General features: G+C 44.5%; 1 long non-coding RNA gene across 1 annotated transcript; it reads left to right on the forward strand.

Moving 5' to 3' along the window:
- Window positions 1-2,671: 2,671 nt before the first annotated feature.
- LOC123328891 lies at window positions 2,672-13,431 on the forward strand. The gene is made up of 2 exons (XR_006543890.1): window positions 2,672-2,821; window positions 13,165-13,431. It is a non-coding gene; the product is annotated as an uncharacterized LOC123328891 (long non-coding RNA).
- The last annotated feature ends 2,576 nt before the right edge of the window (window positions 13,432-16,007 follow it).

Genomic DNA, 16,007 nt, shown 5'->3' on the forward strand with positions numbered 1-16,007 from the left:
TCATGTCCTGTCAATGCTTTTTCACTCTATCTTTTGCATACAGCCACTAGATAGACCCCCCTCAAAACTGTGCTTCCTGTGTTTGTATAATGAAGAACATAGGCATGGACTTCCCTGGCGGTCCAGTGGTTAAAACTTCACCTTCCAATGCAGAGGGGCCAGGTTCCATCCCTGGTTGGGGAACAAATCCCACACGCCTTGTGAAGCGGTCAAAAAGAAAAAGGAAAGGAAAGAGAAAAACAGGCATATTGGATATTCTTTCTCAAACCAGGGTTGCTCCCCTGGAGATCCTGACATCAGACTCCAGCTTCCACCCTCCCACCTCTGGTTAAGAAATCCCCACAGGGTCATTGCAGGCTTTTAAACAGGGAAGACACACAGCTAGATAAGGCTGTTTGCAGTATCACTTAATTATCTTGGGATCAAATTTATAACATGTCCAAAATAGTTTATAAGCTCTTGGGTCTTCATTTGTCAACGGCCTGAATTTTTTCTGAGGAGGAGGTGACCCTCAGGCTTCCCGGGTCTATAGTACTACTCTGGGCCCAGGGACGGTATATTTTACACGCTGTTGAAATAAGCCCTTGTCATTTTCTGGGCTAACACTCCCTGGATGAGTCAGTTATTCGTTTCCAAGCGCTGCGGCCTCCGCAAGCCCTCTTAAGGGTCAGGCCACTCTCCTCTCCGAGGGTCCCCGGCTCGGCTGCCACCTAGTGGCGAGTTCTGTAACACAGGGCTCTTGAGACACACTTTAAATGCGCCCTTGGAAACGAGACCCTCCGTTGCTGTGACTCATTCCAGGATGACAGTGCAAAAAATATTTACTCATCTTCTTGAAAGATGAGTAATCGGCTTCTGGCTGATGGGAGGCTGTCTTTGAAAAGCAATCCGATTTTGTTTTCTTCAAATATGAATGTCAGGATTTTCTAAGCAAATTAATGATTTTTTTTCTCTTCAAATCCACTCCTGCAGGGGAAGGGCTAGGCCAGCACTGGGGGAGGGGTGGGCATATTGCGAAGGATTGTCAAGCCTTTAGAACGGGCTGAGTTCTGTTGCAAGCACTCAGAACATCTCATCTGATCCTTATTTCAATCCTGAGGTAGGTCCTGTGATAAAAACAAAGCTAGTAATTATTATTTATTGTCATTGTTGTTTTATAAATGAGGGAATTAAGGCTTAGGGAGGTGTAACATTTCTTAGCTGGACTCAGTGACAAGACTGGGATTCTAACCCCGGTCTGACACCAGTACCTGTGTTCTTGACCATCCCACTCCTAGATGATTATTTTTCTGCACCTGCCTGGTTCCAACATCAGTTCATCCTGCAAATATTTGTCAGGGCTTCCCAGGTGGCTCAGTGGTAAAGAATACGCCTGCCAAGCAGGAGATGCAGGAAACACGAGTTTGATCCTTGGGTAGGGCAGGTCCCCCGGAGAAGGAAATGACACCCCACTCTAGTATTCTTGCCTGGGAAATCCCATGGACAGAGGAGCCTGGTGGGCTACAGTCCATGGGGTTGCAAAAGAGGCGGACGTGACTTAGCAACTGATCGTGCACGCACACAAATATTCGTCAAGACCCTAAATGTTTCTTCTCTTGAATGTTGGTTATTCACAATGATCCAAACACACACCCTTCCCTGATGAAGCTTACAGTCCAGTGGGAGAAAAGAGAAAATGCTTTATAGCTTGATAAGTGGTGTGATGAGCTTAGCACAGGATGCTGGGGGCCATATATTTGAGTTGTTTACCGTGTAACCTGGGGGCAGTCAGGATAGACTTCCTAGAGGAGGTGACCAAGGTAATTCTTACTGGATGAATGGGAATGGCACCCCACTCCAGTACTCTTGCTTGGAAAATCCCATGGACAGAGAGGAGCCTGTTAGGCTGCAATCCATGGGGTCGCTAAGAGTCAGACATGATTGAGCGACTTCACTTTCACTTTTCACTTTCATGCATTGGAGAAGGAAATGGCAACCCACTCCAGTGTTCTTGCCTGGAGAATCCCAGGGACGGGAGAGCCTGGTGGGCTCCGTCTATGGGGTCGCACAGAGTCAGACACGACTGAAGTGACTTAGCATTAGCAAGGAAGGAGGGAATTAGAGAAGGATATTTCAGACAAAATAAGCAGCCAACACAAGTGACCCGAGGTCCAAGGTGGGAGAGGAGCACTGGGAGAACTCTTATAATTGGAGAGTTTCAGAAAGGAACCCAGGAGCTGGCTCATATGGGTGCTGACTTTTGTTATCTATGTCTAGAAGGATGCTGGCAACTTCATTCTGAAAGGAACACTGCTTTGCAGAGCAAAAGCTCTGAGAGAGAGGTAAGAAAGAAGCCTTCCCTTCCCCCTTGTGGCCTGAAACAGATGTGTGACTGTTGTCTTGAGCCTCAGCAGAAGCTCTGAAGAGGCCTGATAAAGATGCTCTGTGATAAAGCACTGGGCTTGGCCACGGTGGGCCTGGAGGACTGGCCCCATGTCGTGTGGCCAAGACAGCACAGCACCCCATGTTACACCCTGGGTCAACCTCAAAGCCAAAGTTTGAAAGGATGAGTCTTGTTTTCCCTATTATTTATTTTTAAAATTTTGGGCCACACCATGGGACTTGTGGGATCTTAATTTCCCAACCAGGGTTTGAACTTGAGCCTCTAGCATTGGAAGGCAGAGTCTTAAACACTGGACCATCAGGGAAGTCCCTCGTTTTGCTATTAAACATAATTGCAGAGAAGGAGGAAACCACTGTGATGGAAGAGAAGGCTCCTTGCTGTGCACCGCTGGTACCTTCCATGGATGCTGAGAACCAACTACATGCTCTTCTCTAACAGGTGAGACCTTGGGAGGCCACCCTTCCTGCTGTTTTCCCTATGGTACTGCCCCCTTAAATGACGCTTACTCCTTGGAAGAAAAGCTATGGGCAACCTAGACAGCATATTAAAAAGCAGAGACATTACTTTGCCAACAAAGGTCTGTTTAGTCAAAGCTATGGTTTTTCCAGTATTCATGTATGGATGTGAGAGTTGGGCCATAAAGAAAGCTGAGCATCAAAGAATTGATGGTTTTGAACTCTGGTGTCGGAGAAGACTCTTGAGAGTCCCTTGAACTGCAAGGAGATCCAACCAGTCCATCCTAAATGAGATCAGTCCTGAATATTCATTGGAAGGACTGATGTTGAAGCTGAAACTCCAATACTTTGGCCACCTGAAGAACTGAGTCATTTGAAAAGACCCTGATGCTGGGAAAGATTGAGGGCAGGAGGAGAAGGGGATGACAGAGGATGAGATGGTTGGACGGCATCTCTGACTTGATGGACATAAGTTTGAAGAAGCTCCGGGAGTTGGTGATGGATAGGGAAGCCTGGTGTGCTGCGGTCTATGGGGTCGCAGAGAGTCGGACATGACTGAGCGACTGAACTGAGCTGCCCCCTAGTGGCTTTCAGCATGACTAGCTGTTACTTGGATGCTTCTTGGGCAAACCCACTTTGCCAAATCATGAAGAATGTCATTTACAGGTATGCAGTGTATTCAGTCAAGCAGATTTTGTGTCATGCCATGATTGGGCTATAGCTTAATCAGTTTCTCTCTTCTGTTTACTAGCTGCCTAGTGGGGCCACTTCACTTTGGTGACACTTTTGACCTTTTTGTTAGACATTCCAGATTGAACCCTTTGACTGAGGTTGAATGGTTGTTCCATAACCTCCTGAATCCCAGCCCCGTATTTGTTTGTTTGTTTTTCCATATTTTTCTGTGTCTCTTAACCAAATCTTCCCTCCCCGGCCCTTTCTCTCCTCATGGAGAATTTCTCCCTCAGTGATTGCGTTTTCTTTAAGTCTTTGTAGCAGCAATGGAAATCTTCCAGTCTTAATGGCAGTGACAAGGGGCCATGTCATTAAGTCCCGAACAGGGGAATTTGTTATGGCAACTGGCTATGAAATAGGGAGGACTTGGCACCAACTTTTCTATTTGTGACTCATATTTAGAACCTTTTTAAACCACTTGCATAATGTGGTGGTTAAGAACAGTGACTTAAGTTCTGCCGGTTTAGACAATTTACTTAAGCTCTTTGTGCCTTACTTTCTTCATCCGTAAACTGTCCTGAGACCAGTCCCTGGCCCAGAGTAGGCACTATTGAGTCTTTTTTGGGGAGGGGATGGCGGGCCACACTGCGTGGCATGCAGGATCTTAGTTCTCCGACCAGGGATCAAACCCACGCCCCATGCAGTGGAAGCACGGAGACTATTGCACCGTTGCTACTCTTCCCTTTTCTGACTACTTCCCGTGGTCCCTCTAACCTTGATCAAATCATCACTTAATTCCCTTGTGTCAGGCTTCCCTGGTGGTCCAGTGGTTAAGAATCTGCCTTGCAATTTAGGGGACACCGGTTCTCTCCCTGGTTCAGGAAGATCCCACATGCCTCAGAGCAACGAGCCCATGCGCCACACCACTGAGCCCACGTGCCGAGCTACTGAAGCCCGTGCGCCCCAGAGCCTGTGCTCCACAACAAGAGAAACCACTGCAAAGAGACGCCCTTGTGCTTCAACTAGAGAGTAACCCCTGCTCACCGCAGCTAGAGAAAGCCCCTGCACAGCAATTAACCGTACTACAGGTAGAGAAGAGAGTTGAGAACTTAAACCAATTTTCTAAATACCACTTTAGTTAATAAGATAATTACAATTACAGTTCCTTATTTTGCAGAAAATATTGACAGTATGCCATATCTAAAATGAAATTAATTCCAGATGAAGTAAAGATTTAAATAAAGAGGGAAAAGACAAAGCATTAAGATAACATGTAAATAAACCCAGAAAATCTAGGGAAAACCTTCAAGAAAAAAAAAACAAACAAAAAAAGGACCCAGCACAGCCTAAATAAATAATTAAATTAAATATATATATATTTTAATTCCCTCATGTGGAGGTTCGCCCTGTTCATTCTGGAGTGCCGTTCCTCAGTGTGACCACCCTATTCAAGAAAGCCCACATGAAGTAGGAAAGAGCCTGCTCACACAGGCTCCCAGCTCATCCCTCCTACCCCACAAAACCATGTTCTCACCTTCTCTAGGGCCCCCTTCCAAATGCCCAGCTGTGGACTCCTCTACTTATATGGCACCCATTTTTCTCTTCCAGTATTAGTTCTGAACCCTCTCCAGTAATCTTGAGTAGTAGGGGTAAGTAATTTATACTGGATAGCTTTATATTAGAATTTGTAACTTACACAACGCTGGAGACCAGTGTCCCATGGTGTGCTATTTTACACTTTCTGTCTTGGAGTCTGCTCCGTTTATTTGTGGATTTCTGCACAGAGTTTGGATAGATGCCTACCTTGGTGTTTTCAGCATCTTCCATAAGCCTGAACAGAAGCCTGACATGATACGGCACGCCCATCACTTCCTTCCCTTCGAGAACTGCTCTGTGCAATAATAAAATGCTATTGCTTTTTAGTGATGTTTGTGACAAAAGAGCCAAAAATTATATCCTGCTGCAGAAAGATCATATTCGCCTTTAAAAACAAAATTCCATTTCTTTCAGGGGATAATTTGATTTTCTGTTTTATTCACAGATATTGCATTTTCATCTTTGTTTTCCTGAATTCTAGTATTCTAGTTCTGTTTTATTATGGAAGAGATGAGATTTTTAAGGCAAAAACTCTCAGTGCTTGAGCTCAGTTTTACTTTTATCTTTGCAAGAGTGTAAGGGATAACATGACCTTTCCTGATGTTAGCTCCTCTGCCTGTAGTAGGGACCACCATAGACTTACCTGGAAGATGTGTCCTAGCAGCTCTGCAGCTGGGAAATGTTAAGGGTAAGTTTACAGCCACGACTATTGGCAACAAGAAGAAATACTGAGCTATTAAGAAAAAGACATGCATACGGTGGATATGACATCAGAGCAGGTTGCCATGGTGTACATTCTAGGATTGAGTCCCCTGGTCACTGAGTGATTTCAGTTCATATACCCTGCCTTCCCATAGTTGGATGGGAAACTGGGAACCTCATATAGGGCCTCCTCAGTAAACGGGATCGTGTGTTTCCTGCTTGTGAGATCCCAGGCTTCCCTGTCTCACCCTCAGCTGGTGGTGGCCCTGGGTACTCCTCGAGAGCACTATGTGTGAAATAGGTAGAGGCCACCTGGGGGTGCGTCTGCACATCTCCCTCAGGGAACCCTTTGCCCCACCCTGGGCCTGCTGCTCCTGTGCGATCTCTGGCTCCCTCAAGCCCTTTGCTGTTGGGCCTTAACCCTCGTCAACTCTCACTTCTTTCCTTTCTATCTTGCTGCTTTGGAGAGAAAAGATAAATACATAACATTTGCTTTTGACACCTAATTCCATTTCAAAGCCCTTTGTCTTTGTACTTATCTGTATAAATGATTTTAAAATCATTATATTGGATTTTTTTTCCCAATAAAATTAAACATGTATAGGACCTGTATGCTGAAACCACAAAATACTGATGAAAGAAATGATGAAAGATATAAAGAAATGGAGAGACATACCATGTTCATATTTGGAAGACTCAATGTAATAAAAATGTCAGTTCTCCCCACACTGATTTGCAGGTTTAATGCAATTCCTATCCAAATCCCGGCAATTTTTTTTTTTTGCAGATCTAGGCAAGTTTATTTTAAAAGTGATATGGAAGGACAAAAGAATTCGAAGAGCTAAAGCAATTATGAAAAAGTATAAAGTGGAAGGAGTCACTCTACCTAATTTTAAAACTTATTACAGACTATAGTACTCAACTTCAGCCATCCTCTCCACTCGGATGCCACACAAATCATGTCTACAGCCTGGAATTCATTCTCAATTGCTTTCTGGAATCCCCAGGAAGTTGCTGGTCATTTTTACCTTTCACTTGGGGTTGTCTCACCAGACCTCAAATTTAACTTGTTTAAGCCAACTGTACCAAAAAGTTCCAGATTTTCCGCCTTCACCCTATGATGTCATTGTCTCGCTTGCTGTTTCTGTAAGCCTACTATCTGCTTGCTCTCCAACTTGCATTTATCTGTCCCTTATTTTTCTTTCCCTCTGTGGTCATCCTAGTTCCCATTCTTATGGTTTCATATCAGCTCTTTGTAATAGTCCTCAAACTACTGCCCCACCTTATATCTTCTCTCCTTAATGACAACTCCCTCTAAACACCACGACCAGTATAACTTGCCTAAAACTTCACTCTCACAATGCCATTTGTCTGCTCAAAAAACTTTCAGAGACTTCACTATTGAAAGGAATAAGCCAAACTCCTCAACTCTTCATTTTCTGAATGTTGAGCTTTAAGCCAACTTTTTCACTCTCCACTTTCACTTTCATCAAGAGGCTTTTTAGTTCCTCTTCACTTTCTGCCATAAGGGTGGTGTCATCTGCATAGCTGAGGTTATTGATATTTCTCCCAGCAATCTTGATTCCAGCTTGTGCTTCTTCCAGCCCAGCGTTTCTCATGATGTACTCTGCATATAAGTTAAATAAGCAGGGTGACAATATACAGCCTTGATGTGTACTCCTTTTCCTATTTGGAACCAGTCTGTTGTTCCATGTCCAGTTCTAACTGTTGCTTCCTGACCTACATATAGGTTTCTCAAGAGGCAGGTCAGGTGGTGTGGTAGTCCCATCTCTTTCAGAATTTTCCACAGTTTATTGTGATCCACACAGTCAAAGGCTTTGGCATAGTCAATAAAGCAGAAATAGATGTTTTTTTTGGAACTCTCTTGCTTTTTCCATGATCCAGCGGATGTTGGCGATTTGATCTCTGGTTCCTCTGCCTTTTCTAAAACCAGCTTGAACATCTGGAAGTTCACGGTTCATGTATTGCTGAAGCCTGGCTTGGAGAATTTTGAGCATTACTTTACTAGTGTGTGAGATGAGTGCAATTGTGTGGTAGTTTGAGCATTCTTTGGCATTGCCTTTCTACTCCAATGCAAAATTAAAAGTTTAATAAGAAAAAAAAAAGACACTTTCAGCAGTCGTGAAAACAAGCACTAAGTGGTCAACACTGCTACTCAAACTCATTCTCACCGAGTCGATGACACCATCCAACCAGTGGGGTCTGCAGATGAGCAAAGTCGTTTCTTAACACACACAACAGCCTTTACTTGGGAGACAGCTCCTTGGTGATGAGGTTTGGAAACTCCTGCAAGAAATGATACATGTACCAACCAGCACAGCACAAACCCTTCAGAAGGCAGAGTGGGAGAGACTCTGATCGTTAGCCTGCCCTGGCAGGCACTGAGGGTTCGTGCAGACCCTTCTCGCTCAGAGAAGGGTCAAGGGAAACTTGGCTCCCTGGAAGAGAACACGAAAGACTAGCTTCCCTGTTTTGCCTGGCACCCCACCCCAAACACACACATACTATCTAATTTAATCCCTGTTTCAATAAAAGGAAGCAGCGTCTCCAAGAGGGTTCGGAAATGAATTGTCCGGGCTGTACAGCTCCTCATGAGCAGGGCCACGTGCATGGATGCTGTGCTAAGTTGCTTTGGTCGTGTCTGACTCTGTGCGACCCTGTGGACTACAGCCCGCCAGGCTCCTCTGTCCAGGGCTGCTCAGACTCAAGGGTTCTGTCTCTAGGGCTCAGGACTGCTCTGTTGCAGATGCAACACTTTTCAGAAGAACCTATTCACCCTCCGGGAGAACTGAAGCTGTACCCTCAGCAGCCTGGGCTGGCTGGCTCTGAGGTGTGAATTTCAGAGACACTCGGAGGCTGCCTGCTGACCCCCTAAACTCCCTCCGCCACACCCCCTATTACCAGAGACTTGGAATTAAAACCAAAACCAAAGAAACAAGTCTTCCCATTCCTTAACTGGAGATGTTGCAAAATGCAAATACTGTTACAAAAGGTGGAAGCACTGATTTAAATTTGTACTAAAGGCAAAATAGGAAACACAGCCAAATGGGAAGAGCCTGGGCTTTGGAGTCAGAACTGAGTTCGAACCTATGTTTGAGCTCTACCAGATGTGAGCTTTGGAGTCAGAACTGAGTTCAAACCTATGTTTGAGCTCTACCAGATGTGAGCTGTGTGGCCTTGGGTTTGTTGATTCACCTCTCTGAGCCTCAGATTCCTCATCTACAAAGTAAGAATTACACTACTTACATCTAAGGGTGAGCAGAAAGATTACCTGAGAAGTACACAGAAGTGACCAGTACAGGGCCTGGCACATAATATATGCAGAATCCATGATAAGTGTTCTTCTTATGACTATCACAACTTCTTGATATTTTTGAGTTCTGCAAAGTGTAATCTACAGAAGATAGAGAAAGGTGATCAGCTGACCTCAGTCCCACCATTTGGAAGCTCTGTAACCTCGGGCATATCACTTACCCTTTAAGCCCTAGATACCTTACCGTAAAACCTGATCATTGTGGGGATCAAGTGAAATAGCATGCTTTGTAACAGAACATCTATGTCAATATGCAGGGAGGGTGGCTATTTGAAAGTGAAGGGTAAACAGTTATGTTTCGTTTATGGTTATAACCATATTGACCAGAGCACTATTTACAGGTCATAGAATGTTGATGGCAGAATCTTGCCTGAATTTTAAAGAAATTTTGCGTTAATGCTTTGTCTCTATTAGTATGTGTGTGTATATATATATATATATATATATATATAAATAGACACATAAATTGTATAGACATGTAATAATAAGTTGAGTGATGGTATCAGTTTGATTATGCATCACGTAAATCCAGCAATAATTTGTCCTTTTCTTTTGAACTTTTTATTTTGTATTGGGGTATGTGGAGAGCTGACTCATTTGAAAAGACCCTGATGCTGGGAAAGATTGGAGGCAGGAGGAGAAGGGGACGACAGACGATGAGATGGTTGGATTCACCGACACAATGGACATGGGTTTGGGTGAACTCCGGGAGTTGGTGATGGACAGGGAGGCCTGGCGTGCTGCGGTTCATGGGGTCACAAAGAGTCGGACACGACTGAGCGACTGAACTGAGCTGAGCTGAACTGACAGCTGATTAACAATATTGTGATAGTTTCAGGTGAACAGTGAAGGGACTCAGTCCTACATATACATGTATCCATTCTCCCCCAAAACCCCCCACCCATCCAGGCTGCCACATAACACTGAGCAGAGTTCCATGTGCTCTACAGTCGGTCCTTGTTAGTTGCCTGTTTTAAATATAGCAGTGTATACATGTCCATCCCAAACTCCCTAACTATCCCTTCCCCCTGGCAACCATGAATTCATTTTCTAAGTGTGTGAGTCTCTTTTTGTTTTGTAAGTAAGTTCATTCGTACCGTTTCTTTTTAGACTCCACATATAAGAGATGCCATACCATATTTCTCCTTCTCTGTCTCGTTTGTCCTTTCCTTTTGAAGCACTTTCTAGCACTGCCCTCGAGCCAGTCTGGGAATAAGTGCTGCTGTACATGTTGACGCAAAAATACAGCCTGACACTGCAAAGCTGGGCCACCAGACACACACTCAGATGGAGCCCTGAGGACACAGTCAGCTCTGGAGGCAGCTTGTCCCTGAACAGATCTGAAAAGCCAGGATGGGTATGAACACATTCGTAGACGTGGGCTTCCTGTGAGGCAACCGGAAGCCAACTCTGAAAAAGCCATTCGAGAGCTTTCCCAGACTGCAGGCAGATGCTGGGGCTTTGGGGGTGGGGGGTGTCCGGCAACCCAGCCCCTCTTTCAGGATCCTCACAGAGTCTAAAGGAAAAGCACCCTCTCTCCTCTACCTTCTTCCATATGCTGTAGCAATGTGCTTAGTGTTCATTAGTTTGCCACAAATCCTTGGGCTGTGTTTTACTAACAGATTCTCTTCCCTCCAGAGAATTTGCTCATCTGGCCTGGCATCCCTCACAGTTTTACTCCAGAGAAGTGAATACAGTCTTTTAGGATGCAAAGAAGTGCAATGAGGGGAAACACAGATTGTTCTATGGAGCGATTGGCCAAGCGGATGTAGTTAGCAGCTATCAAGCCCTTGAAATATGAAAATTAATTAAATTCAATTTGATGAGTGAGAATAATCACTTCAACAGGCTAATTCGATAAATAACCCTTCACATAAGGGAAACAAACATTTCAATTTGGGGGATTATTTGGAGGATGGCTGAAATGCAAAACTATCCAAGTTTTGAAGAGAATGGTATTGATGATAATGAAGTGAGGCCTGAGGGTCAAACCAGCAGGACTCTTGCTTCTGACCACTGGGTGGGTTCTCCCTTTCCACCAACTAAAAGTGTTCTGATCCCCCAGAGTGTATCCCCCTTCCAGTATTCATGTCCCCTTGCTGCTGTAACAAATTACCAGGAACCTGGTGGCTTCAAACGGTATTCACTTTTGTTCTCTTTCAGGTCCATAGATCAGAAGTCCAATATGGGTCCCACTGGGCTAAAATCAAAGGTGTCGGCAGGGTTGTCTTTCTTTTGGAGATTCTAGGGGAGAATCCGCTTCCTTGCCTTTTCCAGCTTCTAGAAGCCACTGACATTCCTGGCGAATGGTCCCCTCCTCCATCTTCAAAGTCAACAGCTTCCTATTTCTCTCCCTCCGACTCCTGCTTTCAGTTCAGCACACGTGCATTTAGCTCACATACATTTGTCAGAACCGAGTGAACCCTCAGGTGAGCTGTGAATTTGGGATGGTCATGATGTGTCTATGTAGGTTCATCTATTGTAACAAATGTACCATCTGGTAGGAGATGTTGATGGCGGAGGAGGCTGTGGATATCTGGGAAAAGGAAGTATATAGGATATATCTGAGCCTTCTGCTCAGTATTTGCTGTGAACCCTAAAACCGCTTTTAAAAATTAAATCTTGGGACTGAGACAGTCAATTTCTAGGTATATTGGTAAGAAGTCTGGGGTCCCTGAGAAGGAAAGAGGGGTCCAGGGCTCTTGAAGAGAAAACAGGGGTCTAGAATTCTCAAGGAAGAGGAAAGGACAAACATCTTTTTTTCCCCCCTCTACATTCCTTAGTCTTACTCACAGAAAATGTTTTTTTCTTTAAACCCAGAACTAATGATTACACAACAACACAACTCAGCTTAAACTCTGTATAAGGATTATATAACAACAATGTATCCTGCTTGAGGACAGTTTCTCCTTCCTGTTATCTTAAAATGTATATTATGGGAGTGGGTCTGGTTCAGTTCAGTTGAGTTCAGTCACTCAGTTGTGTCTGACTCTTTGTGACCCCATGGACTGCAGCACGCCAGGCTTCCCTGTCCATCACCAACTCCTGGAGTTTACTCAAACTCATGTCCATTGAGTCGATGATGCCATCCACCCATCTCATCCTGTCATCCCCTTCTCTTCCTGCCTTCAATCTTTCCCAGCAGCAGGGTCTTTTCCAATGAGTCAGTTCTTCGAATCAGGTAACCAAAGTATTGGAGTTTCAGCTTCAGCATTAGTTCTTCCAATGAATATTCAGGACTGATTTCCTTTAGGATAGACTGGTTGGATCTCCTTAAAGTCTAAGGTACTCTCAAGTCTTCTCCAACACCACAGTTCAAAAGCATCAATTCTTCGGCACTCAGCTTGCTTTATACTCCAACTCACATCCGTACATGACTACCGGAAAAACCACAGCCTTGACTAGACAGACCTTTGTTGGCAAAGTAATGTCTCTGCTTTTTTAATATGCTGTCTAGGTTGGTCATAACTTTTCTCCCAAGGAGTAAGCGTCTTTTAATTCCATGGCTACAGTCACCAACTGCAGTGATTTTGGAGCCCCCCAAAATAGTCTGTCACTGCTTCCACTATTTCCCCATCTATTTGCCATGAAGTGATGGGACCCAAGGCCATGATCTTAGTTTTCTGAATGTTGAGCTTTAAGCCAACTTTTTCACTCTCCTCTTTCACTTTCATCAAGAGCCTCTTTAGTTCTTCACTTTCTGCCATAAGGGTGGTGTCATCTGCACATCTGAGGTTATTGATATTTCTCCCAGCAATCTTGATTCCAGCGTGTGCTTCATCCAGCCCAAAGTACATATGACATACTCTGCATATAAGTTAAATATGCAGGGTGACAATATACAGCCTTGATGTACTCCTTTCCCTATTTGGAACCAGTCTGTTGTTTATTGTAATAACTAATTTAAAAAGTATACAGCTTCCTTGCTAAGACTAGCGGGTAGGGTGCTCTCCGCCCCTCTGATGTCTGTGTCAGAAGCGTTCTCTGTCCCTTTTCACTGTAATGAAACTTTTCCCACAGAGGAGCCCTGAGTGGTCAAGTCTGGTCTCTGGTCCTGAAGCTAAATCTTCTTCGGAGATCATGAATCCAACATCGTTCACTGTAAGCTATCAGGACTTCCCTGAAGTCCAGAGGTTATGACTTCACCTTCCAATGCAACCGGTGTAGGGAGCTAGGATCGCATCTGCCTCCTGGCCAAAAAAAAACACAAAAGGAATATTGCAACAAATTTGAGAAAGACTTGAAAAATGGTTCACATTAAAAAAAAAACAAAACTTTGAAAAATAAACTAAAATCTTGGGAGTTCCCTGGTGGTGCAGTGCTTAGGATTCCACACTTCCACTGCAGGGGCACAGGTTTGATCCCTGGTCAGGGAACTAAGATCTTGCAAGCCAAGTAGCGTCGCTAAAAAAAAAAAAAGAAAACAACTTTTTTTTTTTTTTTAAGTCTTTTAAAAGAAGAATGAGCTGTGTGATGTTTGTGAAAAGATTAGAAGGTACTGCATTAAATCTACCTTATTTCAACTTTATATCCTGAGAGCTGCACAAATCCCTGCCCCTGGTGGGAGCTGAATCTACCACCGAGACCATAGGGCGACCAGGGTGTGTGGTGAAGTTTCGTGCAGCTCAAGATCACCTTCCCTGTCAGCCCAGAGCAGAAGTAGGGAACCAGAGATCAGCAGTGCTCCGCGCCTTGTCAAGCACATCTGAACTGTCCCCCTTCAGGCTCACAAGAACACTACAAGGGAAATATTAACGTCTCCATTTTTAAAATGAGAAGAGTAGGGCTCGGAGAGATTAAGTAACTTGCCCAGCTACAGGTCGGAGGGCCTGGATTCCAACGCAGGTTTGTGTGGGCCCAGAGCTTATGCCAGGCTTCACCCTCAAGTCACTAGAGAGGAGAAGACAGTCCTCTGTGGGTGATCTGAGCTCTGGATGTGGAAAACGGGCAGAAAAATGGACCTGTAAACCAGGAACGGCCCCAAGGGCGGGGTTCAATGCTGAAGGCTGCCTTTCATAGTCGTATAAAGGTCTGGTTGCTACTGGAAGAATTCCCATCCCTTGGAAGATTCCGGGGGTCTCTGTGGGCTCTCGCCGGAAGCGGGAACCTGGGTCTAAGGCCGCCGCATGACACCAAGCGGTGCTGGAGCGGAGGCTGGCCGGCAGAGGGCGCTGTGCAGACACGGTGAGCTCACGTCTCAATCACAGGACCCTGCCCAGTTCAGACGCAACGAGTGCCCAGTCAAGGGTGGAGAGAGGTCACTTTGAATTGTTTGTTTCTTTCTCTTGAGACAAAATAACACACACCATATTTTTCAGAAATCTTTTGAGAGTGAAGTTTGCCTCTTGCAAAATTGCTAAACGTTGTGGGTTTCTTTCTCTTCCATAAGACTTCCTTTTGCCACAATGGATGTCGGCAGATACTGCAGAAAAGTGGGTGGAATCGAGAACGCATGCATGTCCAATCCCAGATCTGCCCGTTGTTAGAAGTGAGGGTTTTCTCTGAACCTCTTTTGTGTCTTCTGTAAGCTGGAGAGCAAAGGCTTTATCTTACAGGTCTGTTCTGAAGACTAAAGAGCAGGCACAGAGATAAGTACACAGTCTCACTCAGTTTGCAATCATTTTGGTCTTATGACCTCTTTATAGTCTTAAAAAGTTATCAAACACTCAAAGAGCTTTCTTTCTTTCTCTTTTTTTGTCGTGCTGTGAGGCTTGCAGGAATCTCAGTTCCCTAACCAGGGATCGAACCCAGGTGCATGGCAGTGAAAACGCTGGACCTAACTACTGGACAGACACGGAATTTCCTCAAAGACCTTTCCTTTATATGAGTTATATCATATTTTGTTGTTCATTTGCTAAGTTGTGTCTGACTCTTTGTGACCCCATGAGCTGCAGCACGCCAGGCTTCTATCATATTTACTACGTTAAATACTAAGATTCACTTTTCAATTAAATTTCTCATTAAAATATCTATTTCATTAGGAAAAAATATTAATTTAGCAAGAAAAACTGTAAAGCAAATATTAAAAAAAGAGGAACCCAAAACATGTATGTTGCTGCTGCTGCTAAGTCACATCAGTTGTATCCGACTCGGTGCGACCCCAGAGACGGCAGCCCATCAGGCTCTCCCGTCCCTGGGATTCTCCGGGCAAGAACACTGGAGTGGGTTGCCATTTCTTTCTCCAATGCATGAAAGTGAAAAGTGAAAGTGAAGTCGCTCAGTCGTGTCCAACTCTTAGCGACCCCATGGACTGCAGCCTACCAGGCTCCTCCGTCCATGGGATTTTCCAGGCAAGAGTACTAGAGTGGGTTGCCGTTGCCTTCTCTGAAACATGTATAAATATATATAAATTTTGAAAATATGGATCAATTTTTGAAGTAAGCAAAAATATATATCAATTAGCCTATCACATGCTGACTTAAAAATGTTTTGATGAAAAATAACTATATTTTCAAAATAAAAAATAGAAGAGAGATGTTTTCCATTTTTGCAAATGTCTTTAATGTCTGACATTCACACATATGTTGTACATGCAGACTGTTGTGATGTCACATGTCAGTAATCTCTAGAAAAACTTACTGTAGACTAGTGAAACGATGGGAGTGAAAAATGCAAATAACATCCAGTGAGGGCTTGCCACATGGTGCTAGTGGTAAAGACCCACTTGCCAAGCAGGAGACAGAAGAGATGTCGGTGCCATCCCTAGATCTGGAAGATCCCCTGGCAAAGGGCATGGCAACCCACTCCAGTATTCTTGCCTGGAGAATCCCATGGACAGAAAAGCCTGGTGGGCTACAGTATCAGTTCAGTTCAGTTCAGTCGCTCAGTCGTGTCCGACTCTTTGCAACCCCATGCATCGCAGCAC

Source organism: Bubalus bubalis, chromosome 13 (assembly GCF_019923935.1).
Source record: "Bubalus bubalis isolate 160015118507 breed Murrah chromosome 13, NDDB_SH_1, whole genome shotgun sequence".
In the NCBI taxonomy this organism is placed as follows: Eukaryota; Metazoa; Chordata; class Mammalia; order Artiodactyla; family Bovidae; genus Bubalus; species Bubalus bubalis.